Raw genomic sequence first — 26640 nt, forward strand, 5'->3', positions numbered from 1 at the left:
TAACTCAACAAAGTCTACAAGAGGATTATCCTCAAGGATAAGACTGCATTCAGTTCCATCTGCATCCCAGTTAGCTACGCTTGTTGTCACCCCCAGGAACATTTTGAAGCCTACCTTTGCAATAGCTTCTGCTGTCTCTTTAAAATCAACACATCTCGTAATATTTGATTTCGCTAGAAATTCATCTATAAGCCGAATGCCAATGATATAACCCATTTGATCAAGCTGCTTATTAACTTCTTCAACCTCTTCAAAATCAGTTAGTAGCTGGCGCACAATGGCTCCATAGGTGAGAGTGAAGAGCTCGGCATTCACGCGTTCGACATTTGCAAAGACTGCATCGCCTGATCTCGAGGCATAAAGTATCTGGAGGACCACCAGCTCCGGGTATGCGTTGTTCAAGTTTGAATGCGTTTGGTAAGGCAGTTTGAATGCGTTATGCGTTATCAACGTTTGGTTTAATGAATGCATATTGCATTGATTATGGGTGCTCATTTTAATGCTGTCCCATTAAACTGCGGTATTAACGCTGTCCATAACTGTTGATGCCTTCGTCTACGCTTTACTTTTCAATCATGATGCCACTAAATCTGGGGTTCCAGCTTCAACAGCCAACAGAGTTGTGTGGACTTTTTGCAGCCAATTGTCAAGCTTATCCCTTAAGGATTTGATCTGGGGTATTCCCGCACTCTAGGCTGTACCCAAGATACATGCACAGTCGCATCAACTTGGTCAATAACCCCTTCAATTAAATGAACAGAAAGGCTTTTCATGAGGAGATACTCAACATCTTCAATTGATAATTTGGTTCGGTCTGCAATGATACTCAGTGGGACTGTTCTATCTTCTGAAGGACGACTAAATATGATCTCCATCAAGCATAGGATATTAATCTTTTCCAGCAACTTTTTCTCATTCTCTACAAGCGCCTGTTGTGCATTGAGAGCATCCCTATGAACATGACATAGTTCTTGATACCGAGCTAAGTCACCAGCATTAAAAGCTTGTAAAATATAATATAGCCACTCTACACTCGTACCCAGAAGACTCTTCACAATTGGATGTGCGTTGAATTTCATATGCAGTGGTGCAGTGGTGCGTTTGACTGCGTTGAATGGTTTTGAAAGTCGCGGTGTTGTGTGGTCGTGTTGATTGATATATGCCTGAACCATGCATTGGAGAACGATTTTGAAGAGAATGGGCTTACTCTGCAAGTGAAACACTGATCTTGGAATAGTGGTGCGATGAGTGTAGAAGCGTGGTGTGGTGCGGTCGTTTTGGTTGGATGCGTGCCCAAAGTTTGTTCCGCGTTGAAATGTTGGTGTTGGGTTTTTTTCATTTCCGCAGCACAGGAGGAGGATCCCATCAATATCTGATCAATTATGGAGGTTGTACAAAGCTCGGTGGAAGCTAAGATGCCACTTTGCTGGGCGGTGGTAAAATACCATTAGCCAGGCAGCATCTGATATTTCTGGTGGGTTCATCTCTGTGCATTCATACATAAATGAACATGTGGAATAATCCTTTCATTGGCGCGTAGCTCCTACAAGTGGGTCACTGTTTTGTTCATCATTCTTATTGGAATACTGGAGGTATCGTTGACTCTTTATATATTGCATTCTGGCATATGCGTTGTTAGCCCTCCATAAATTCTGTGTGATTTATGAGGGCAGATTGTTCTCTTTGAAGAAGTAACAAGATCAGAGAATATTTTGAAGGAGTATTTGAAGGATTCAAGCAAGTTTGTAGTTGTTATTGCCCCAGTGTGGCATTGTATTTAAAAATTATTATAGTGCATTAATTCCTTGCTTCGACTGCTGCATAAAGAGTTTGGTGGGCTGATTGTAATCGGTTGTTTTGTCAGAACATAATGCTGGTCATGAGTAAACTCTTATTTTCATGTAATGGATTGTAATCGGTGCTCGCTGGTTGAACTCTGATCATTTGCTGCACATGTATAAAGGATATTGCTGTGTACTGTGAGTAGGTATTACTTTTCTGCACTGAGTAGTAGTTGTAAGGTGTAAATCTGACATTAAAAAAAAATAAAAAATAAATGGCTAGAATCAGTGAAGTATTAGAGTTCCTCAAAACTCTAATGTCGTCTACTACTCATGATACATTAAAAGTCAGCAAAGTTTCTCTCACAGATATTCAGGTCTATCTACAAAATGCACAGGAAAAGATTGATTTTTTGCAGATTGAATCATAGCTACAGCAAGAAGAGCTACATCAAAATAGACATCATTCTGAACCTGTTTTTGTTCAGAACATTGAGACTGCAACCCATCAACAGCAAGTCAATAATGTTACTGTTCATTCAAATAAAGCAGCAATTGTACATGCAGATGCAGAAATTCAGCTTGCACTTCCCAAGCCCATCATCAGACCTTGGGAACAACTTGTCCACAACAAGCACAGAACTGGTCTTGGATATGACAAGGACTTGTCCTTTCATATTCCAGACTATGCCAAGCCCATTCAGTTTCAAAGTGCTGGATTCATTCATGACAGTTCAGCTGCTCCTCATGACAGTTCAGCTTCAGCTGTTCCAGACTCTGCCCTTCTTCCACAGCAACAACAACAACAAAAACACATTGTGAAATGCCAACACTATGACCGAGTTGGCCATCTGAAAGATCACTGTTTTGATCTTCATCCATGTGAGCACTGTCATAAAACCAGCCATTCTTCACACAGATGCTTCAGAAACAAACGTCCTGCAAGAACAAAGATTCATCTTGGATGGATCGCTTCTTGGCAATGGGCATCAACAGCCAAGAAGATATTCCAAACACATGTCAGAACTTGTTCCAGAGTATTGAACAGTCTTGCAGTTGAGTTTTCTCCATCTTCTCACCTTGTATCTGACAGGGGGGGAAATGATGGTCATCTACAAGCTTCAAAGCCACATCAAGCGAGCTTGAGCCACAACCTGCCACACCAGTTTCAGAGTTGTAGCCAGAGACAAAGATGCCCGTGAACATGCCTTCAGTTGGCAATCTGGGACACTTCCTCTAGCAGAAGACTTCAGCTTCTGGCCAGTTTTGGAAGAATTCCATGAACAAAATTGAGAACACTTCCTCTAGCAGAAGACACCAGCTTCTTGCCAGCTTTGGAAGAGTTCCAGGAATTGCATTAAGCATTCCAGAGTTGTTGGTCATCCTTAAACCATCACAGGTTGAGACTTCCCTTTTCAAGTTGAAGTTTTACCTTTTATGCGGGGTGAGATCTCCCTTTCATGGTTGAAGGTTTCCCTCTTTAAAACAATAGGATCACTTCCTCTAGCAGAAAACTTCAGTTTCTTGCCAGTTTTGGAAGAGTTCCGGGAACTGCACTAAGCGTTCCAGTGTTGGTGGTCATCCTTAAACCACTACCCTTTATACCAACATTTCAGAGAGCACATTCAGCCTAGTGCTGCCATGCATATTTGCACATTTTGTATTACAGCTCTCTTCTTGGACTCATACATAACCCTTCAGATTAAGGGGGGGAATGTTGGACACCTAATCCTAAATGGGTTAGTGTGGAAGCCGAATGGACAAAAGGAGTCCAAGAGACCTTGGGATGTGAAACCCAACGGTCACTACATGTACTATAAATGTAAACCATTTGTTAATAAAATTGTACTGCATGTTTTATCTTTCATATTCTCTCTTGCTGTCCATGTGTGTTTAACAGTTTCCATTGACATGATTGAGCACAATTTCCCTATTTATTACTACTGGTCATTTGTTTTTATATATATCTCATTTGATAGGTTGAACTATAGAGGTATTTGGACCAAATACTCGTAAGGTTTTTGCTTTATTTTTAAAATTTTCAAGTATGGTTATCTTAGGACTCAAGGTTTTGTCATTTGTCTCATTTCCCTTGTGGTAAATGGGGGCAAAATCAAGACTATGTCGATTTGGTATATCGATTTAATCGATAGAATTCTTGTTTTTTTTAAAAGGTGAATGCAAAGTGAATGACATGCATAATAATGGATATAAAAGTGGTATGGATCTTTACAATCAAATTCAAGAAATTGACTTATGAAGCTTTGCACTCAAATATTATGTATTGAATAATTATGGAGAGAGGTGGAAAAGGCTTGGTGCAAGAGGAAGGACTTTGGTACAAGACAAAGAAATGGTTAGGGCATGTGATGTTGAAAATGCAACAAGATGATGGAGCTTAGTGGAAAGGAGTTGCCTTCACTAAGTGGGTCCGCAGGCTATTTTTGGCGCAAAGTCTATTTTTAGACATATGGATCATGGTCTATGAGTTGCAGGATGTTGTTTATGGATGATTGGTCATGTTGGGAAAAATAGATGGACTTCTATTTTTGGTTCACAGCGGAGTGATCAGAGTCTATTTTTAGACTGCGAGGCTAAAAATAGAAACAGTGAAATATTATTAGCCCTTAGTAATATTTGGACTCTAAACATTATCTTATTCTCTTGGAGCACTTCAGTTCGAGATACGGATGTGGCACATGCAGTTGACAAAAGGAATCACGTGGTTTCTTATGTGTTAGTTGAGCTATTGCATGGAGGACTTCAGTTAGAACTCATGCATGTGAGTTATGTGGAGTTGGATGTGGAGTTGATGGAGTTGTGTTCAGTTTGACTTAGTTGAACTAGTTGTATTTTAGTCTAACTAAAGAATACACTAGTGATGAGTTGTGTGAATTAAATATTAATTAATTCACTAATTATTAACTCATAAAGAAACTAAAGAATACATCTGTTAACTCAGTGCATGGACAGTTCAACAGAGACAGGTGTTAGAGGTAAGTGAAGGGGTGAGTTGTGACTATCAGTTGTGCATGGGATTTTGCACATGCATGGGATTGAGTTATGCCAATGAGGACTGCGCAGTGTGGGCCAATATCAAGGCAATTGTAGCCTGTGCTCATGTGATTTCTCTTGCAGGATTGCGCAATGGAGGCAAGCAAAGCAACGGTGGAGATTTGAACCTGTGGCTTATTCGGATCTGAGCTAGTTTGTGCGTAACAGGTGGAGATAGTACAGAGTACTTGTGAGGAGTATTGTACTATGTATTGTTACATGTTCTCAATCATTAATATATAGATAGTGTGGAGTTTTCAGTTGTAAGCTTTCCCCGGGTTACATACTGTGTTAATGTGTGCATGCGATTGATGTTTCATTGATTTTAATGCTACTAAATTGATGATCAACGTAGAGGAGGTTATGTATTATGCATGTATTCTGCAATAGTGTATAATCGGGATAATCTCTGTGAATAAGTGTTTATTATTCAAAATTTCTACATGGTATTGGAGCAGTTGATCATCAGATCTACTATTTAGGAAGTGTTTACATTCTATTTCTTCAGGCAGAGTCTGTAATCGGGCCAGGTAGCCTCTGGATTCATCCTTCCTTTGGAAGGTGAGATATCCGGTAAAAGCCCATACAGTCAATCTCTGTACGAGAAATACTTTGTTCTCACGAATTTTAGATCAGAAGCGGTAGAGTTTTGAGCTGGTGGAATTCGAATTTGCAGCAGTGTTTTCTTGGTGTCAACGTTGCAATGTCTTTCAACGGATTGCGATTGGAGTATGCTCTTGAGGGCAACTCGAATTATATTGCATCGAAAGACAGGATGGAGGCGGTGTTAGATGACAATGGGTTGAAGGAGTTCATAGAGGCTGAGGTCCCAAAACCTACTGATGCGGCTGAAGCTGTGGTTTGGCAAAAGAAGACAGCAAAGTGTCGAAGGATTCCGTTGGAGGGCGTGAAGGATCACAATGTGTCCAGCCTGCATGGAAAGGCTTCTCCATACTTGATGTGGAAAGCGTTGACAGATCTATTCCAAAGTAAGAGTGACCAGAGGAAGTTGGCGCTCAAGGATAAACTCAGAAACATCAAGTGTGAGAATGGAGACAGTATGCCCCAGTATCTCACGAAGTTCACCCAGTGCAGGGATGAGCTGGGAAGTGTGGGGGTGACTGTCGATGATGAGGACTTGGTGAGCTTGGCTCTCCTTGGTCTTCCGAAGAGTTGGCATTCCTATCAGGACTTTGTCAATGGTCGGGAGAAATTGCCAAGATGGGAGAGACTTTGGTTAGATCTTGTGCAAGAGGAGATCAGATGAAGCACCAGAGACAGTTCTTCATGCATGCATGATGAGGAGAACTGTGCCTTAGCGAGTAAGGCAAAGAAGGGGAAGGAGAAGGTTTCTCTTTCCGAATCCAGTTCTTCCAATGATGGGAAGAAGGTTGACAAGTCAAAGGTGAGATGCTTTTGTTGTCATGAATTGGGCCATTATGCTACTAATTGCCCAAAGAAGAAATCCAAGAAGGGATCCGAGGAAGGATCTGAAGGTGAGGCACTTGCTTCACAGTTCGAGTTGGATTTCACACTCTTCGCATGCATGGTTTCATCCATGGTGGGAAGTGGTTGGTTTCTTGACAGTCGAGCTTCTGTCCACATGACCAGTGACAAGAGTTTGTTTAGTACTTTGGAGGAGAAATATCTCCAGATACTCATAGCGATGGGTAATGATGAGAAGTATAGTGTCTCAGGTGTAGGCACGGTTATTTTTCAGAGGGAGCATGGAGCTCACCTTACCTTGACCGATGTCAAGTATGTACCAGGACTGAAGAGAAACTTGGTGTCGATTGTGATACTAGAAGATGGAGGCTATGATGTAGTCTTCAGTAAGGGAAAGGTTTTCCTTAGACACATCATCACTAGACAGGTGAAGCAGATTGGTTCACGGGTCAAGAACCTGTATGCTCTTGAGGTTCAAGATGCATGCAAAGCCTTGAGCAACGAGGCAACTGATGGAGCCTTGGTGGTTGAGAGGGAGGGTATATTACCTCTCAACATGCAGAGCCAGAAGAAGTCTCAGACAATTGTGGAGGAGCCACGATTGGTGCAGCAGCTTCAGGAGGTTGTGGAGCAGCCACAACAAGGGAAGCTGAGAGGAGATCGAGTAGAGACATCTACTCATGTAAAGACCTCCAATAGGGGGAAACTTCAAGCCAGGTGGGCAGAGGGATCACATGCAGCCATACCTCCAGGTAGGAGGTGGGGTGATGTGGATTGATCGTCCCAGGGAGGAGGGGTAGGATCCTTGAGGTACCCAACCTCTTGGATGAGACCTTGCTACGGGAGGCCCGATGTGGAGTAGCAGGAACTGACTGATTGGGTAGAGACAGATGTGGATGGAGCAGCAGAGACAACGCAGTGTAGGGAATCCCAGGACAGCACATAGCTAGCAGGCTGCAGCAATGCGAGAGGCACAAGTGTTTTGCACAGTGCTAGGTGGCACAGAGAGGTGTGCAATGGTGCGAGATGCATGGAGATGTTGCAGTAGCGCAGATGTCAGAGAGGGAGCACTTGTCAGCAGCAGGTAGAGCTTCAACATCAGAGTATGTTCCTAGCCCAACAGAGTGGTCAGTTGGGAGTGTTTTTGTTCCAAGTGTTGTTGGAGCAAGTGGACCGGGCAAATGTGTTGCATACAGAACAGCACAGAGGCAAGATAGGGGTTGCAGATAATCCATATCTTGAGAGGGAGTGTTGAAAATGCAACAAGATGGTGGAGCTTAGTGGAAAGGAGTCGCCTTCACTAAGTGGGCCCGTAGGCTATTTTTGGCGCAAAGTCTATTCTTAGACATATGGATCATGGTCTATGAGTTGCAGGATGCTGTTTATGGATGATTGGTCATGTTGGGAAAAATATATGGACTTCTATTTTTGGTTCACAACGGAGTGATCAGAGTCTATTTTTAGATTGCCAAGCTAAAAATACAAACAGTCAAATATTATTAGCCCTTAGTAATATTTGGACTCTAAACATTATCTTATTCTCTTGGAGCACTTCAGTTCGAGCTACGGATGTGGCACATGCAGTTGACAAAAGGAATCACATGGTTTCTTATGTGTTAGTTGAGCTATTGCATGGAGGACTTCAGTTAGAACTCATGCATGTGAGTTCTGTGGAGTTGGATGTGGAGTTGATGGAGTTGTGTTCAGTTTGACTTAGTTGAACTAGTTGTATTTTAGTCTAACTAAAGAATACACTAGTGATGAGTTGTGTGAATTAAATATTAATTAATTCACTAATTATTAACTCATAAAGAAACTAAAGAATACATCTGTTAACTCAGTGCATGGACAGTTCAACAGAGACAAGTGTTAGAGGTAAGTGAAAGGGTGAGTTGTGACTATCAGTTGTGCATGAGATTTTGCACATGCATGGGATTGAGTTATGCCAATGAGGGCTGCGCAGTGTGGGCCAATATCAAGGCAATTGTAGCCTGTGCTCATGTGATTTCTCTTGCAGGATTGCGCAGTGGAGGCAGGCAAAGCAGCGGTGGTGATTTGAACCTATGACTTGTTCGGATCTGAGCTAGTTTGTGTGTAACAGGTGGAGATAGTACTGAGTACTTGTGAGGAGTATTGTACTATGTATTGTTACATGTTCTCAATCATTAATATACAGATAGTGTGGGGTTTTCAGTTGTAAGCTTTCCCTGGGTTACATACTGTGTTAATGTGTGCATGCGATTGATGTTTCATTGATTTTAATGCTACTAAATTGATGATCAACGTAGAGGAGGTTATGTATTATGCATGTATTCCGCAATAGTGTATAATCGGGATAATCTCTGTGAATAAGTGTTTATTATTCAAAATTTCTACATGTGAATTAGAAAGAAAAAAAATGAGGATCAATGATATAAAAGGGGTTAAAGAAGAACAAAGACAAGCATAAAAAAGACAAACCCATGAATTGCAAAATTGATAGATTTTTACTAGTTAGCCATATAATTTTGATCATGTAATTTGATAAGCTAACAAGTCCAAACCCTCCACTTGGGGTGGCCAAAGGAACACCATTAACCCGAGTTCAAAGGAAACATTAATCAAATAACTTCTCTAGCATGGTAATTAACCATTTGTGTACATAAAAAGAAGCAAAATAATTTGTTTGACCAAAAACTCCACCAACCTCAAACAAATCAATAAATAGAAAGAAATTCCAAAGAAAAGATAGGAAATGTAAATGGACAAACATCCACAATCCTCTACCAAAAAAATAAATAAAGAAAACATATTTTCAAAAATAATTAAATAATCAATTCAAAAACATAAACTTCATTTATTATAACATATAATTAATAGTTAAGTGGATAAGGGCATTTATTTTGGAATGCAACTTTCAAAATTTTAATTTAGTGTTCAATAATTATTGGGTGGATGGTAGGAATTTAATCTCCACTAAATATTCTAATATTCAAGAACATTCATAATAACGTACACAGATCAAAGGTGGAGATTTATCTCCAAAGTAGTTATCTCTTTTTTTTTCCTTTTAATTAAATTGATTAATTAAAAAAGAAGTCATGTTAACAAGTGCCATTTGAAGTGAGTTATGGTTTTCTGGGCATGTGGTATTGATAAACCATGGTATTGGTCCATGGTAATTTAACAAAGCCTATTTAAGAATCTATATGGTAAAGTGGGGATAAATCTCCATGGTTAATAATATTGTTCTTTAAATGCATAAATGTTTAATTTATATATCAATTCTTTTATAATTAATAATAATAATAATTTAAATTAAAGTTATAATTTAGTTAGTTTTTATGATTTTTTAAATTTTAGAATTGTCAAATGTATCATGTTCTAGAGGGGTAGCTCAATTGGTGATTGAAATTGTGAAAATTGAGAGATGCAAGGTTCAAATGCCACTGTTTGCGACCTTCCAAACCCTCCATTTGAGGTGGGTAATATAAATTGATTTAGCCCTTCCAAAGGGACCAACTCCTCATTTGTAGGTTAATTTGGTTGAACACTCTTAACATGAGATATAAAGGCAACATTAATTAAATAACTTGGATCCATGATGAGAATTAGCCATTTGTTTAAGCAAAAAGAAGCAAAATAATATGTTTGACCTAGAGGTTTATTAGTAGTAGTTATGTGTTAGGTGGAAAATGCAAATAAGGGTTTTGATGTTTATTATGCAATGATGTCTATTAACATTTACCAACATCCAAAATTCACCTAAATAAATAAAGAAAGCATATCTTAAAAAATAATTAAATAATCAATTCAAAAACATACACTTCACTTATCATAACTTATAATTAATAGTTACTCTATAGGTTTATTTATTTTGGAATAGAGTTTTCATAATTTTAATTTAATTATCAATAATTATTAGGTGGATGATATGAATTTAACTTGGATAGAGTATTCTAGAATATTTATAATAGTATACACAAATCAAAGATTGAGATTTATCTCCAAAGTAGTTATGCCAATTTTCCCTTTTTTTTTTGTTAATTGTCAAGTTGTCTGTGTTCCTCTAGGCTTTGACTTGTGGCTTGAGAAACCGTGTTCCTCTAGGCTTTGACTTGTGGCTTAAGAAATTGTGTTCCTCTAGGCTTTGACTTGTGGCTTGAGAAACAGTGACCCAGGGGCATCTAAGTCGTCAAAGTCATATAGGGATCACACTCACGTGGGCCACACCACACCAACCCTAAGTTGATTGTATTTTAGAATGTCTACTCCCCCTAGCACATGTACAACAACCTCCATGAGGTTTGATCTTGAATTGCCTTGCTAAGGAAGCCCATCCTCAACCGTTTATGCTAGTGGGACTTGACACCCTTTTATCCCTTTTAATTAAATTGATCAATTAAAAAAATGTCATATGAATTGATCAATTTAAAAAATGTCATATGAATTGATCAATTAACAAAACTTTCATATGAACAAACGTCATTTGAAGTGAGTTATGTTTTTTTGGGCATGTGGTATTGATAAGCCATGGTATTTTAATAAACCTATTTACAAATTAAGAATCTCCATAATAAAGTAAAGTAAATCTCCATAATTAATAATATTGTTCCATGTTTTTTAAAATGTATACATGTTTAACTTATATTAATTTTAATAAATAATAATAATAATAATTTAAAATAAAATTTGATTTAATTAGTTTTTATCCTTTTTTCAATTTTTACATATAAAGATATATTATAAAATAAATATTTTAATACTTATTATAAACTAATATCTATAAACATTTCTCAACAATTTAATTTATAGAACTATACTAATTAAATATTTAAAAAACAATTTAATTTATATAACTATACTAATTAAATATTCAATTTAATTAATATAACTATACTAATTAAATATTCAAAAAACAATTTAATTTATATAACTATACTAATTAAATATTCAAAATCTACGCACAAAATTCCAATTCACATCTAAATGCTTAACTATCCCAACTAATAAAAAATAATAAAACTTATAAAAATGAATTACCCTTGAAATCCTTATGCATCAATTAAAAAACCAGAGAGGGTTGTAACTTTTTTATTTTTATTTTTTATTTTCACCCAACTAAAACAATTTATTACCTTTATTTACTCACGTCCGCCCAATCCAAACAATAATGGTGAAGGAGATATCATGACTAAAAACACACTGCGAAATGAACTAATGATTAGAGCATGAGTTCGATCAATGCACATGCTTTAATAATCATCATGTCGCTGGTTCATTTAAGGGCAAAGAGATTCTAGCTTCTTCTTTCTTTCCCTGCCTTAAACCGTCTTTCTAATTTAGTAATCCATCTGGGCTCCTTCTAGTCGTCAGGTATTCAATTTCTGTGATCGAAGGGATCAGAACGGATTGGGTCGATCGGTGTTGGTGTTGACGTTTGGCAGGCGTCGATCTGCAGATCTCTTGTTCGCCACATCGCCCCGGGAACCCATTCTTCTTTCAGTTGGTCGGGCTAATTGCAAAATTTAAAACCCTGGGGTGAAATCCATCAACTTAAGGTACCAGCCGTACCTTTTTTCCCCGGGAATTTTTTCGGTTGTTTCTGTTCACTTTTTAAAAGAGCGTTCTCATCCCAGGGTTCAACCACTATTTCCGAGCATTATTCGATTGAGATTGATTAGGGTTTTGAACAATTGGGGAAATTGAAACGGTTATTTTCCTTTTGCAAATTTTTGAAGGGTTTCATAAATTTTTAGCGATTTACGCTTTTGGAACTTGGTGGTTCAAACCCATTGAGGTGACTCACTGGGGCCCTTCATGTTTGGAACATTTTGTTCACCCATTGAGGGTAACCTTGCCAACCTCATAAATTGTGGGGCCTTTTATGCTTGGAACATTTTGTTCAGTCGTTGCGGTAACCTTGCCAACCTCATAAATTGAGGGGCTTACTGTGCACTTCACATGTGTTCCTGAATGGACTCAAAATCCCCCGATTTCCCAATGGAACAAACCTCATTGAATTGAACCTGGATGAGCAAGGGAAAACTCCTCTTGCTTTCCCGTTGCACCACATTTTCTTGTGCTACATATATTTATATATCAAAAATGTATACGCATATATTAAAAATTACTCTACGTAACTGCTACTTACAGAATGGCAAACGATGTGCATTGCTAATTTTTAAACTCTCAGGCAATTTTACTTTTTTATTTTTTGAGGTGTACAAGGTAGCACATCAAATTTCAAACCTTGCTTGTACCGAATGTACCCATTGACATGTGTAGAGATGTGCTTATCGCAACAAAGTAAAGTACATGTAATTATAATAATCTTAACATTGAAAGGGCACATCTCGAAAAAACATGTTTACTCATTTATGTTTTTTTTGGTAAGTAAGCTGTTCAATTTCATTGCTATGATATAAACCATATAAACCATATATGGTTGTGAGCATGAAGTTTACCAGGTAGGCCTATTCAAAGAGAACTGCCTCCCTTATCAAAATAGAACAAAATTCTAATGAAGATTCTCTCAGCACAGAGTTTGTCCAAAACATAAAGAACTAAAAGGGTCTGCCCTGTGGGAAACCAGACCATTCTAGAACGAAAGGTTAAACAAGCAGCATGGGGAGGAGTAGGGTCTGTTGGGTCATCACAAATTTCTGAGAGTTCAGTGGGATTGTTTTGGGAGCAGCTGGGGACATCTAAAATCATTATTCCCCTATTCCTCCTCCAACCAGGAGTTGAGAATGATTTGAAAGTGATTTTGTTTTTCCAAATTTGTTAAGTTGCTTTTGGAGTTCAACCTTGTCACATTCATGGTCAAGAAAAGCATTGGCAATGAATGTGTTCATATGCCAATAAAGTTCCACTGTGCGGTAATACGTAGTGTCTTTGGAGCTGCTAGAGCCTAGATCTAGCACGAAGTCCAGAACAATCTAATTGACAGAGTCATCATCCTAGGAAATACGTTCCTTCTTCAACTTTTTATTTATAGAATGGCTGGTGCATTGGACAACGACTTTGGCTCAATTGCTGGTTTGAGGTGTCTTGGTGCAATTACTATAGAGTAGAATGAGGGAAAACTGAAGCAATAGGGGAACAAAACTGAACCTAGCTGTAGTTGCTTTATTCATGACTACCAAAAGAGGGGGGCTTAATTGGTATCATCAGGAAGCGTGGGAGCCAAGGAGGATAGGCTCTAGAACAATTCATCTGTTTCTGCATGATGATTGCTGTATCTTGCGTCATCATGTAGATTGTTCTACACTGGTGAAACCTTAATTCTCGACCCTCCCAAAGTGGACGGTGATCATTGAACTGATGAGCTACATGTTGGAGGTTTTCCTCATGCTTGCAATGGGAAGTCGATGGGAATGATCTAGTTGAACCATTTGGCATCCAATATGGGCAATGCCTATTCATGTACGCTACCATTCAATGTATATTTCTATCTAATGTCACATACTATTGAAAATCATTCAATCATTCCTATATTTTCATTATCAATTGTATAGTGATGTATCCATATGGATTCATTATGTTATCTTTTTTATGTTGGTTGTTCCCTTGTAAATGAAATGAACTATTGTTTATTACATTGATATTACACTCCCACTTGACCTTTGGTCAAATTTTATGGGTCTTGGCAATGATACTGTTGGCTTTTGGCTGTTTCTCTCTAGTGAAGCATTGTTAAAGAATCCAAAAATTAGTTTGCTACAAAATGAAAGAACAAAATCACAAATCAAGAATGTTTATTTCAAATATTTTTTGAAGGAAGAATATAAAAATTGTAATGTCCCAAATGAAGAAAATTTGGAACAAACCCTTCACACAAAATTATCATGCACTTAACAGAAGATTGCCATGTAAAAACCCAAATACCAAAAATTTGACAGAAACAATAAACCCACAAATTGCACGAAAATCTCATTAAAGGATCACAACATGAAGAACAATGAGAAATGCAGCAACAAAATCCAGCTTTATTATATAGAAATAGATGCCAATACAATAGCTGGGAATGTCCCTCCAAGATATTAATGCTAATGCCGGCCTCCAAACTGAAACAGGAAATCACCTCTCTCCAATCCAACTCTTTGGCATAAACCAAGGTCAATCTCATCATGCTGATGCTGTGCCGAAATACTAATGAGTGGCCAACCTACATCCTACTGTCAAGTGAAGCATGTAATATCCCTCACCTCTAAGGGCTCTTGCAATACAATGCTTCTGACTAAAAATGATACTCCATCAATAGGATACTAGCTCATGATCTCTCGCTAATCTAATGCATAGACATCTGTGTAAGGAACAAGTCTACTGGGTTGATACGGGTCCGTGCTCAACAAATGATGCTCTATCTGGTCAATCAACCAGATCTGTCTAAGGAAACATGCCCCTCACTATAATAGGCAAGAGCAGGCTAGATGTGCCACAAGCCCTATCTATGTACTCTTGGAGAGGGATGCTGCCTGAAAATGCTGTAGCTCAGCTGACTGCCACTACATTGGTTTGCACCTCATCAATGGGTATACCCAAAGATGGATGCACTGCCATCTCTGTGGCCCGATAGGAAACTCCATGCTCCTCCAGTCCACCAATTTCCCGCCAAACTGTCCTGTCATACTCCAACATCTCTTGAGGACAAGTGTCAGTGAACACTGTCACCCTGCCAGCTGTCTGCACATTTGTCTGCTCCTCATCAATGGCTACCCATCCTCCTCCATCACAGGCTCTATGAACCTCCAACTAGCTCTCCCCAAAAGGCTCATCACGAATACTATGCACATCCTCCTCCTCAGCTGTCTCATGCTCCATCATACGCTGCTTAGGCTGACTCATCACTGGTGACACACTAGCTTGAATGTCTCCCATAGGGTCCACTCACTGCTCATCGTAAAAATCTGGCTTGCTGTCAACAACTTTACATGACTCATGCCCCTCGGAAGCATCCTCGTACGAACCCATGGACTCATCCAAAGAAGAATCCTCACCTTGATGGTCAGAAGGAATCTCCTCAGCGTCACTCAAGCATGAGTGGTCAGGTCCCCAAGGTCCCTTGCAGATGAAGCAAATTCCCTTTCTCCTCAACTCATTCCTACTGCATGATACCCCAAACCTGAATAGCTCCTCCTTAGTCAATTGTCTCTTGAACAACCCAATGTTCTGCTCAACCAACCTTTCGGCTAGCTCATAAGCAACAGGTGAGACCAATTGCTGTCTCCTCCAAACAAACAACAATCGAGACTGCAGCTCTCAAAAAATGGCATCACGACCTCTCATACATGATGACAAGATGGACTGCATATGTGATATGACTGTGTCAGAATGATGTTTCCTAATGCTGAAGAAGCATTGGAACATCTGCAAGATAAGATCATCACGCTCAAGATCAAACATGACTTCGTAAGTCCTAATCATGGCCATGCCTCCTAAAATATCAAGCTTCTTCCCAAAGGTAGAGCCTGCACTGTTGTCCAAGTCCTGAAAAGTTTCTACTATTAGCTTGAAGACTCTCCTCATAACGTCATCATTGTAAGGAGCTATAGGGGCGGTCAACATCATGATGCTACTAAGACAAGAGGCAAGTGGAAGTCTAACCCCTTCACAAGGTTCCTCCAAGAACTTGTGTTGTATGAGAGCAAGCATCGTTGGTTTTAGAACCCAAATTAGTTTCTTCCCCTCTAACTGGCTCACTTTGGAAAGGAGGGCATCTAGTTCATCAAGTTTGAAGAGAACTTTCCATGTGACCCTCATGTGCCTCAACTCTGTTCCAAGTGCAAAAATCTTGTGTCCTATTTCCTTCCCCTCCTGCACATCTTGGTTGTTCTTTTTAAAGGCTAGCATAGAGTCCATTTGAGAAGGGTCTGCTGATTTCTGCTGCTAGTTTACTAAGGGGGTTTATAAAGGTTTGATCCATGTTCTGTTTAATAATGACAAGTACGACAAGGAGTGTACAATAGTGACTAGCTGACTCAATTCATAAGCTTTGACTAATAACACACAATAATTGGTTGACTGAAAACATTCAAATGTTTGTGATAACCTCTCTACAACTCCACTGTGTCATAATATTTCTGCTCAACAACACCCTAGCAGTATATATGACACTAGCAACAATGTGCATACACAAATACAATCGAACAATTATTCTGATTCAGTATACTCAACCAACTATGTATAAAGAAGTTTGCGGTTTACACAAGCAAGTAAACTCGGCCCATAGCAGCCAGAACTCAAGACAGGTAATGTTTCTTGTACGTACTCAAAGTGTAGAATTAGACCATGACCCAACAAATGCTCGAATATTCAATTTAGTAAAAATCTCAGCAATACACTATTGTCTCTTGTACCCAAGATTACATCAATTACTATGGACACATGGAGAATATATTTCAGATTTGCAAGCTGATAAGAAAGTGATGCATAAAGTAAAGAACCTGGTTACGCTCCCGATGACTAAAAACAGAGGCTTGTCAAGATAACAATAGTCACATAAGCCCGGAATACATCAGCATACAAAGTTCAGATAACAGGTATGAGGCATTGGTCTCTAGCCAAACGGTGACTGTAATGGACTGTATCATCTTTAGAAACAACGCCTCGAATAACACCACTCGACTAATATGCACACACTCGATTTTATTGCTAGCAGTATGAACTAATTGCGTAGTCCGTTTTGAAGCAAGCCATGTCCCCTTTAAGTCTGATTCACGGTCTCTTATTGCATGTGCACCAGTAGCTTAAGGTCAACTTGCGTGGTTGTTCCTGTGTAGTGTGCGGCCCAATGGATTTGCTTCATATCATCCCACGACCCCATTGTAGTCACACTCAATAGAAGAGGAATCGTGCTAGAAATCGTGTTTGCTCCACTGATAGAACTCGACCTAGCTATGAACTTAAGAACTTGGCCTCTCGGAAAAGAGAAACTAATTTTGGACGTTTGATCTAGCATCGCTAACCCGTTGATGGCAATTGCGATGTTTAGCACCACGCATCACCTCCAACACACGATCTGTTGACTAGACTCTCAACGACGCAAGCCCGATAGTTCGAATACGGCATGAGACTGATGCAACCTTCGTCCAACTCTTACATAGATTTGACCATAATGCGACTATAGTCAACCAGTGTTTGGATTTTGGTCAACGTGGAGAAAACTTGGTTCCTAGTTGATTGATTTCTCGGTTGGCTCAAGTAGCGGCGACTGTGACGGCAATGGCGGCCTTCACTAATGCGGTACTTTGATGGCTTACGTCGACAGCAACACAAATTTGGTTCCCCAAAAATTTGTCTCGGGTTGCTAGCAATTAATGTGGATCCCATTACAAAACAATCAATTCATAGATTGTTATCGGTCTTTAGTTCGTGACAACAAAAATGATTGATACGGTCGCAACAATTATGAATTTCGCCCATCGACACGGTTTTCTCATAACAACTCATGCACAAGATTAAAAATCTGCCTTACTTCAGTGCACAACATTACAGGGAAAACACATTTAGATATATTTCCATATCGCATAGCTCTTTGGACTTTGGCAACAATTACGTTCTAGTGTCGCTTGGTTTACCAATCAAATGTGCCTCGCCTCCCTGCAAATGAATGAGTTTGGCTTTGAATGATGCAGCAAAAATTGTGCACGGCTTCATACGCACTGAATCGAACCACATTACTAATTGCCCATGCCAAAGGTATCTCTCGGCTCTGGGAAAGAATAACATGACTTCTGCAATAAAATTACGGATGGTTGCCCTGACTGGAGATAAATTATTGGACGACTTTTTCTTTTATATCAACGACAAAATTTTGCTTGGTGTAAAGAGTACAAGAATGTGTCACAGTAAAACAAATCAATCTCCAAACTGAGAGAATAACCCTCCAACTCCGCCTTTGGATTAATCAATGCAATTCGGCCTTGACGGGACAATAGCTTCGTTATCTTAGTCTTCGACACATGAAAAACAGCTATAAGATTCCTCAATAATCACTTTTACTCAGAAATTCAGTCTTCTGATCAATGGTTTCTCTATTATCTTCAAAAAAACGAACTTGACTTTAGGGTAATTTGTCTTTTGCAATGACTAATAAAACTGGTCCAATAAGATTACCAGAAACCCTCAAGCTGAGCCAGGACCAAGGCTCTGATACCATTGTAATGTCCCAAATGAAGAAAATTTGGAACAAACCCTTCACACAAAATTATCATGCACTTAACAGAAGATTTCCATGTAAAAACCCAAATACCAGAAATTTGCCAGAAACAATAAACCCACAAATTGCATGAAAATCTCATTAAAGGATCATAACATGAAGAACAATGAGAAATGCAACAACAAAATCCATCTTTATTATATAGAAATAGATGCCAATACAATAGTTGGGAATGGCCCTCCAAGATAATAATGCTAATTCAGGCCTGCAAATTGAAACAGGAAATCAATCACTACACCTGTGGATTCTGAATGAATCCACCAAGGGAAGATGGGTGATCGCCCAATCTCACTAAGTCACCCGAGGGTTTCCGTCTTGGGGCTACCAGTGGAGTAGAGAACCAGTTTCTCAACCTCTCATACAAGAAACAATGTCAAATCCAAGATGTTTCCAAATGACCTTTGCCTCCTCTTTTATAGATCTAATGGATAGATCTCCAAGCCTCTAGAAGCATCTTATTTTATTATTATTCTAGAAGCTCCTCCTTTGACTTTATCTTAAGTGACCCTTTTATTTAATTTTTTTTACTTAAGTCACTTTTGGCCCATTCCCCTAATTAATTATTTTTCCTTAATTAAATGACTAATTAAGGAAAATGGTAAATCTCCCACCATACTCTCTTTGGCCACTGGAAGTCACTTCTCAACATCCCATCTTGTAGATCTTCTCGTCCCAGTTCGAACGAGCTATTACACTGAGCTGTTCCATCAATTAATCTCTTCGGAATGCCACCTCGAGCATAATTAATTAAGTTAGGCCCCATAATAATGCTCATTTTTGAAAGTTGTGGGAATGCGACAGAACGAAAGGCAAACTATGCGAATGATGAAATATGCCGAGTGAATGCCATTAGATCCCATAACAACTCCCTAAAACTCCATCGGGACCCCTGATGACATAAACTTGCTCCATTGACCTGTCCATCCCCTGCCCTAGAAATCCACCCTGGCTGTACTATGAAGAAGAATAAAAATGGGGACATTACAAAAACTCTCCGAAGACGAAAGCACGAGGATGCAGTAGCGGGACATTAGGAGTATAATCAAGATCATTTCACTACAACCAATATATATATGTGTGTGTGTGTGTGTGTACATATATACATACATAGATATATATGTAATATGTATGCATGCATATATGTATGTATGTATATCATAATATTCAAAATTAGCTCGGTAGAACCAGTAATCTGTCAAAGTGGCTTATTCATTAGCCTCCAGCAAACAAACCCGGTTCATCCCCTTGGATGCCTAGGGTTTGCATCATACCAGTGATAAACCAACTGATTTATGATGGAACTGGCTGATTTTTCCATAAATTAGCCGGTTGATTACCAACACGGCCGTGAACCCCATGCGTGGCAGTTTTGGGCATGCATTTTTGAGGGAAACTAGGGGTTGTTTCCCTCCAAAAACAACCCCTCCAAGCCTTTAAAAGCATGTCTCCCCTCTCATTTGCCTCACACATCTCAACCCTAGCAATGCTGACAATCAATGGTAATGCTAAATTCTTAAAGTAAAAGTAACATTTCCTTATCTTTTATTTTCATCCTTATACTTAAATTTTTAACATTACCATGAAATGACTCAGAATGTTGGAGAGTGGTTTTGATTTCATTGGATTTCATATGGAGAAACAAGAATTTTAGATCTCATTCAAAATCCAACAGACTTAATGGTTTTTAAGATTTTAAGATTTGGGGGATTGCCATGTTTCCATTTGATTCTATCATGTGTGAGGGTATGAGTTTGGCATTTGATTAAGAGCAAGAAAATACCTCATTGTTGTTGGCATTGATTGTTGAACTTTGTTGATGTTGGTGGTATTGATTGTTGAACTCCTCTATCATGGCCTTAACAGAAATGTACCCTTCACTCAAAGGAAAACAATTGGTTAGGCATGCTAAGCTTTTTCTACCATATTATAAGGTTGAGGAGATGAACCTTTCACTCAAAACAAAGTCATTGGTTAGGCATGTTAAACTTTTTCAATTTCGACCATATTATAAGGTAGAGCAATCCAAGTTTGAAGACCTTGAGCTAGATGATGTTTATGTAGCTCTTGTTGATGATCCCATTTCTAGTAGTGCTAAATCAATAATGACTTTCATGAGTGATCATGTTGATCAGTGATTTATAGTTTTGATGGCTAGTTTTGCTGCTGCTACTACTACTACTACTACTGAGGTTGCGGCAATGTTTTAAAAATCGGAACTGGTGACTGGACCGATCCACCTAATGAACCGGGTTACTGACCGAAACCGGTTGAACCAGGACTGGTTAGGTCTAAACGAACCGGTTTTAGAAAAATACATTAAATAATGTTTTTTAATGAAACAAAACTATTTTTAAGATTTAAAACCATGATTCCAAGCCAATAAAGACAAAATATGCAAAGTTTGCTCATTTATATACCATGTAAAGGTGAATATATCAAAATGACACCGAGTGCAATACATATCATCGACAAAATACATAAGCAATGAGGCTCTAAATGGCCTCTAGAGTGCAAAAAAAAGCCTACAAACTATGGGGCCAGTGGCCTACTACAAGACTCAAGTCTACATATATGATAATAGTGATGAACATTATCACTTGAAACTTCTCATGAGTCATCATGATCAAACTCGGTTGAGTCTCGACTCCCAAACTTTGCAGTCACAAACTTCTCTATTGGTTTAGTGACTTGAGTCTCAAACTTCTGAAGGTATTCTGCCTTAATATGCCCTATTACTTCATTTGGTGCTCCACATGGCTTTACATGGCCTCCTATCCCAGCCAAGTGTTGCTTGAACCTGTTAATACCTCCTCCTTCAATGGATTTTTGTTAATATTTGCAGATCATTTTGCCAGCGATCACATCACAATGAGCCCATGCAATATCTTTGGCTTTTGGAGGCATGATGACTATTACTTAGCTTAAACTCTCTGTTGTTCCACTACTCTAGCAAAAACTCAACACTCTCCAAGCTCCCAATCAAACTCACAAATACTCCAAATGAGATGTGTGAGACAAATGAGAGGGAGAAGGGCCTCTTAAAGGCTTGGAGAGGGTGTTTTTGGAGGGAAAGGACCCTTACTTTCCCTCCAAAACACCCTAACCACCTTGGATAAATCGCTGTGTGGGTCCTCTGCGGCCGTGGCAGTTAACCTGTCAGTTTAGGATGGAACCAGCCGGTTTGACCACAAACCGGCCAATTCTATCCAAAATCGGCCAGTTCCGTCCTAAACTGGTTGGTTAAGACTGATTAGGGCTCAAAATTGGCAAAATGGGGTGGCTGACCGGGTTTTTCAGCCGGTTTGGACCGGTGGCCTTGCTGACTGGCCAGTTTGACCGGTTACCGGTTCCGACCGACCGGTTTTAAAAACATTGGGTTGCGGAGGAGTTTGAGGAGTCCTCAAACTCCGATCAAATGATGTTTTTGTAGCTTGTGTTGATGATCCCATTTCTAGTAGTGGTGATAAGTTTGATCATAATGAGGAGTGATCATGTCGATCATTGATATGTAGACTTGTAGTAGGCCAGTGGCCCCATAGCTTGTAGCATTGTTTTTGAATTATAGAGGCCATTTAGAGCCTCATTGATTATGTATTTTGTTGCTGATATCAGATATGTATTGCATTCAGTGCCATTTTGGTATATTCACCTTTATACATGGTATATAGAGGAACAAACTTTGCATATTTTGTCTTTTGGTTTGGAATCATGGTTTTAAATCTTAAAAATAGTTTTTTAATTGAAAATTAATTATTTCATGTATTTTTTGAAAGACCGGTTCATTCATATTTAGATTTGACCAGTCTGGTTTTTTTGTTTCCAACTAAAAAATTGGTTTGATAGGTGGACCGGTCTAGTCATTGATTTTGGTTTTGAATACACACATACACATAGACATTTAACTAAATTTTTGTTTGATCTAAAACATAGAAAAACCCTAAACATAAGTTGTGTGAAAGTAATAAGAAATGTTAGGTTGGCCTTTTGTTTGCCACACTTGAGAAAAATGCAAACAGTGTCTACAATTTTTGCATTGTTTGCAAATCATGGCACCGTTCCTAAATTGTTATTGCGAGCATCATAGGAGGATAGTTTAACTTCATTAGATCTATTTGAATATGCTAAGCACTAGGGTAACCATAAGAAAGTATAGAGGGACATCATTTGTTGTGCTCGTATAAGACAAATAAAAATGAAAGTGTAACAATTCAACTGCCAAAACTATCTGATCTATGCTGGAAATGCAAAGTGGCAACTTATTGATTCTTATTTTCCTTAACCTTGATACTTGCTTGTGAATCTTAGTTAATCTTCTTTATGTTCTTTAGTTAGATCTTTTCATCAAACAAATATCAAGAACGAAACAACAACAAAGGACACAAAAATTAGGCTCTCAACCAGGGCAAAACCCCTCCAAGGGGAAAACCCGGAAAATTCCTCTTCTTAGAATCTGCTTCAATTGAGACACAAAGACCCAAACCCTAGACCAAGTCCTTCTCCAAGTACCAAGCCAACCCTCCAACAAGTCTTTTCTTGATTCTGCACCAACCAACTTCAAACTGCAACTTCGACTTGCTAGCTTCAATACGGCAAGTCATCTTGCTACTTCGACCCTGCAATTTCGGCCTTTTAGCTTCTATGGAAACCCTAATTCTGCCTCCTCCTGAGACCTTCCTAGAGCAAGACAACTCCTCTTAAGGTCAACGAGGTCAAGGTAGGGTTTTCTCCCTTCCAGCTACAAGATTTTGCACTTCGTCCTACTGCAACTCAGACCTGCAACTTCAACCTCCTTCTGCAACACTAAAAACCCTAAAAGTTCGCACGTGTGAGAGAGATAGAGCCCCAAAACAAGATATTTCGTCCTTCTTCCTTCTCCTAGACTATCGCTCCTCTTTTATGCTTTTTCTAGCTTTAGATCAAACTTCTTTCTTGATAGATCGAACTTGTGGATGAGTGAGTGCTAAGTGAGGTCAAACTGCTTCTTTATATAGCCTTTTGAAGGGGTCGACTTCTCTCCTTTATGCTGACTTGTAACTATTAGAGCCGACTTGTACTTTTGGAGTTTCCAGGACTTTCTGGACTAAAAAATGATTCTTTTTACAATTACATTTTGCTCGAAAGGGTCTTATAAACATGATGTTGACTCCTTTGGCTCTTGACAATAAGTCCCGAGACATAACAAACCCTAGAAGCATGAAGAACATGCTTTTATCTAAAAGACCACCAGTAATGAACATGAAACCCATGCTTTAATAATAATAACTCTTTCTTTTCTTCTCTTGTTTGTTACATAGGATACATATTGAAATGAGTACAACAATTATGAAGACCAAAACTAGTTACATTTTCAACAGTCTACTCATTGAGGATGTGTGTGACTACGTGCCAAGGTCGAGAGGGATTTCTATAGTATTATATTTCTAAATTGACTAGAATTCCTATTGTAAAAGAAAACTAGTTGCCATTCTGTTGTAAAACTAGCCACCATTATTTTCCAACATGTCTATTGTTGTCACAATTGCCATTCCAAAAAAATAACTAGGAGCATGCTGAAATTGTTAGCTAACATCACCCATGAATTTCCATGTGACAAAATTGAATGAGAAGTGAATCAATATTCAAGTGTGAAAGTATTGTCGTGAATCATCTGTCACATATTTTGAGTTTATATCAAATTGAAATAGAGAAAAACAAAATAGTAATGTAAAGGTTTATTATATATCTAGAAGGAAAGTTATAAATCATAGTTTCAAGGGGGGATATATTATAAAGGGAGCATTCTGGCATTAGATTAAGACAAGTTAATTTTATTATCCAACTAATGACCATTGAAGCAGGTCATTGGGATTGCCAAATATGTCGGTTTTAACCTTTTAAAGTGAATTGTTACAAATAGATTCTTAATAAAAACAGAAAAGATGCAATGGTACACACACATATTTCACACAGGGATTTTACCTTGGACAGCCAAAATTGGGAAAACTAGAAATATTTTTCAATATATTTTTATCTTTATAGGGTTACAATACAATATGTATATCAGGTGGCATCCATAAATTGCCAAACAATCTACCTTAGATTATAATACCACTGTAGTTCCTTAACCAAAATTACAAAACCATGGGTTGAACCACCATGGGCCACAAAACTGTTAAAAGCGAAAATCGTGTGCCAAAAATCGTAAAAACGGACACAAAAATCGCTCATTTTTTTAGGGGGCAACAAGGGACTTTGTCCACCTTGTAGACCCCCTCCCCCCACACTATGTTTGACGCATTGATGGGGATAGTCGAGCAAAGAATATAACACATACCCAACACAATATAATGATGTTGATACAATGTGGGAGCTCAAAAATGGCTCGTATTGAAGTGTTAATCTATCTAAAGGAATTAAAACACTAGAAGTGGAGAGCAAATCTAAAAGAAGGATGTACACTATACATGGATCCAAAATATGAAGTGCACAAAAGGCCAATGTATCAAGAGAAGTGAAAGAATTTGAAGTATATCATGAGGTAATGGTTTAAAAGCGTGTCAAAATCTAAATTGTTTAGTCTAAGCCACTCCTATCATAAATTGTAGAGTTAAGAAAGTGAGAGCCTATTATAAAAGTAAAACTGTATACAAGTTGCAAATTGGAAAAATGTAATTTTAAAAGCAAGAGTTTAATAAGCCAAGGATTTAAAAAGTGAAATGAGAGATTGTTAAAATTGGCAACTAGGGCCAAACTCGATGTGGGTCACCTTATTTATGGCAGCTGATATTTTTCTTGGATTCTTCTCATCGAGAGGTGTAGGATTGATATAACGATTATCCGGTTCCGACATGTATTCATGGAGATATGAATTTATTTCTATTCTTGACAATTTGTCAAGGTCGGCCAGCGCAAGCAAAACAATGTTTTAACTTTTACTCCCCCAGCTTATCCTCAACGTGGCATATAAAAGGAAGAGACCTTGTGGCATAAACTCACTCATCTCAACACACATTCTTCTCTCTCTCTCCTACGCATTAGAGGAGCATCTCTCTCTCACACCTGTGGCTGAAAGGAGGACGCAGATCTGAATTAGGGCAGCGTTGATTTGGGTTGACCGTGTAGCAGAAAGGCTGATTCTTTGCAGCGTTGACCAGCGTGGGTTTGACTGCGGTTTGGATTGGGCAGCCTCTCTTAGGCTAGCCGCATTTCTGTTCAGCATTTCGGACCCGTGTTTGACCACCCTTTGACCAGCGTTGACTGTCAAGGGTTGACCGCAGACCTACACCTTCGTTGACTGCAGTTTGACCATCTTTTTCAGACTGTTTTGGGCTGTCTATCATTGCTGTTGGAGGCTGAGTTGACTGAGGTTGACTTGAGATCAATTTTGACCTGTTTGACCAGCCTTGAGTTTGCTGGTTAGGGTTTTGTTGCAGCTGTCATAAATTACATATTTGTGTAATTGTACTATCTCTCTCTCTCCGCTGAATTATTGAAGAATATAAGAAGAATTGATCAAGGAAATTGATATTGGGCTAATAAGAAAATTTGAAGTAAATTGCTCTTAAGCATAGAACATACCATAATTTACAAAGATCTATATCTTATCCTAGTTGGAACCTCACACTATAGCATGTCCACTAAATCTCAAGCAACAAATAAATTTTCTTGAAAGAAGGGAAGCTTCAATGAAAACAAAATGAGATTAACAATGAAGAAGAAATTTTTGACATTCTCCTACAAGGAAAAGATAATATTGCGGGACTCACAATGAAGTCATTCTTAGAAGCTCCTTCTCTAGAAGACATGAAGATATATTGATTGTGATCCTTTTCAATAATTATAAGTCATTAGAGAAGATGTGGGATCTTTAGAGAAATAGTGAACGAAGATGAAAAAATTTCTCACCTTAAGAATCGTGCTCATAACTTGCTCGTTCATAATGAAATTTCCATTACAAATATTGATAAATGGAAATGTTGTAAGATATGAATGATCCCATGAGAAACCTCAATAGAAAAATTAGGGTCTCATTTTTTTTTCAACAAAGATCTATTAGGGAAAATTGAAGAACTTTCTTGTGTCAAAAATTATAGTAAAAGCTTGATTACATGAATCAAAAAGTTAAAAAACAAAAAGAACTTACGCAAAGATTCATTGATCGACAACGAAACAATGATC

The 26640-nt window shown here is 38.6% G+C and overlaps 1 protein-coding gene and 1 pseudogene across 1 annotated transcript in view; one reads left to right on the forward strand and one right to left on the reverse strand.

Annotated features, from left to right (window-relative positions):
• Positions 1-659: 659 nt before the first annotated feature.
• On the reverse strand, positions 660-1079 carry LOC149203916 (26S proteasome non-ATPase regulatory subunit 13 homolog B pseudogene; annotated as a pseudogene).
• Positions 1080-11445: 10366 nt separating this feature from the next.
• LOC149203917 (histone deacetylase 15-like) overlaps positions 11446-26640 on the forward strand; it is a 283535-nt gene continuing 268340 nt past the window's right edge. Inside the window, exon 1 of the mRNA XM_089402027.1 lies at positions 11446-11821. The gene's annotated coding sequence lies outside the window, so the exon portion shown is untranslated. The remainder of the gene's footprint in view (positions 11822-26640) is intronic.

This window comes from Pinus tabuliformis, chromosome 2_1, assembly GCF_031772625.1.
Source record: "Pinus tabuliformis cultivar Carrire ecotype Pingquan chromosome 2_1, CPIR1, whole genome shotgun sequence".
Lineage (NCBI taxonomy): Eukaryota > Viridiplantae > Streptophyta > Pinopsida > Pinales > Pinaceae > Pinus > Pinus tabuliformis.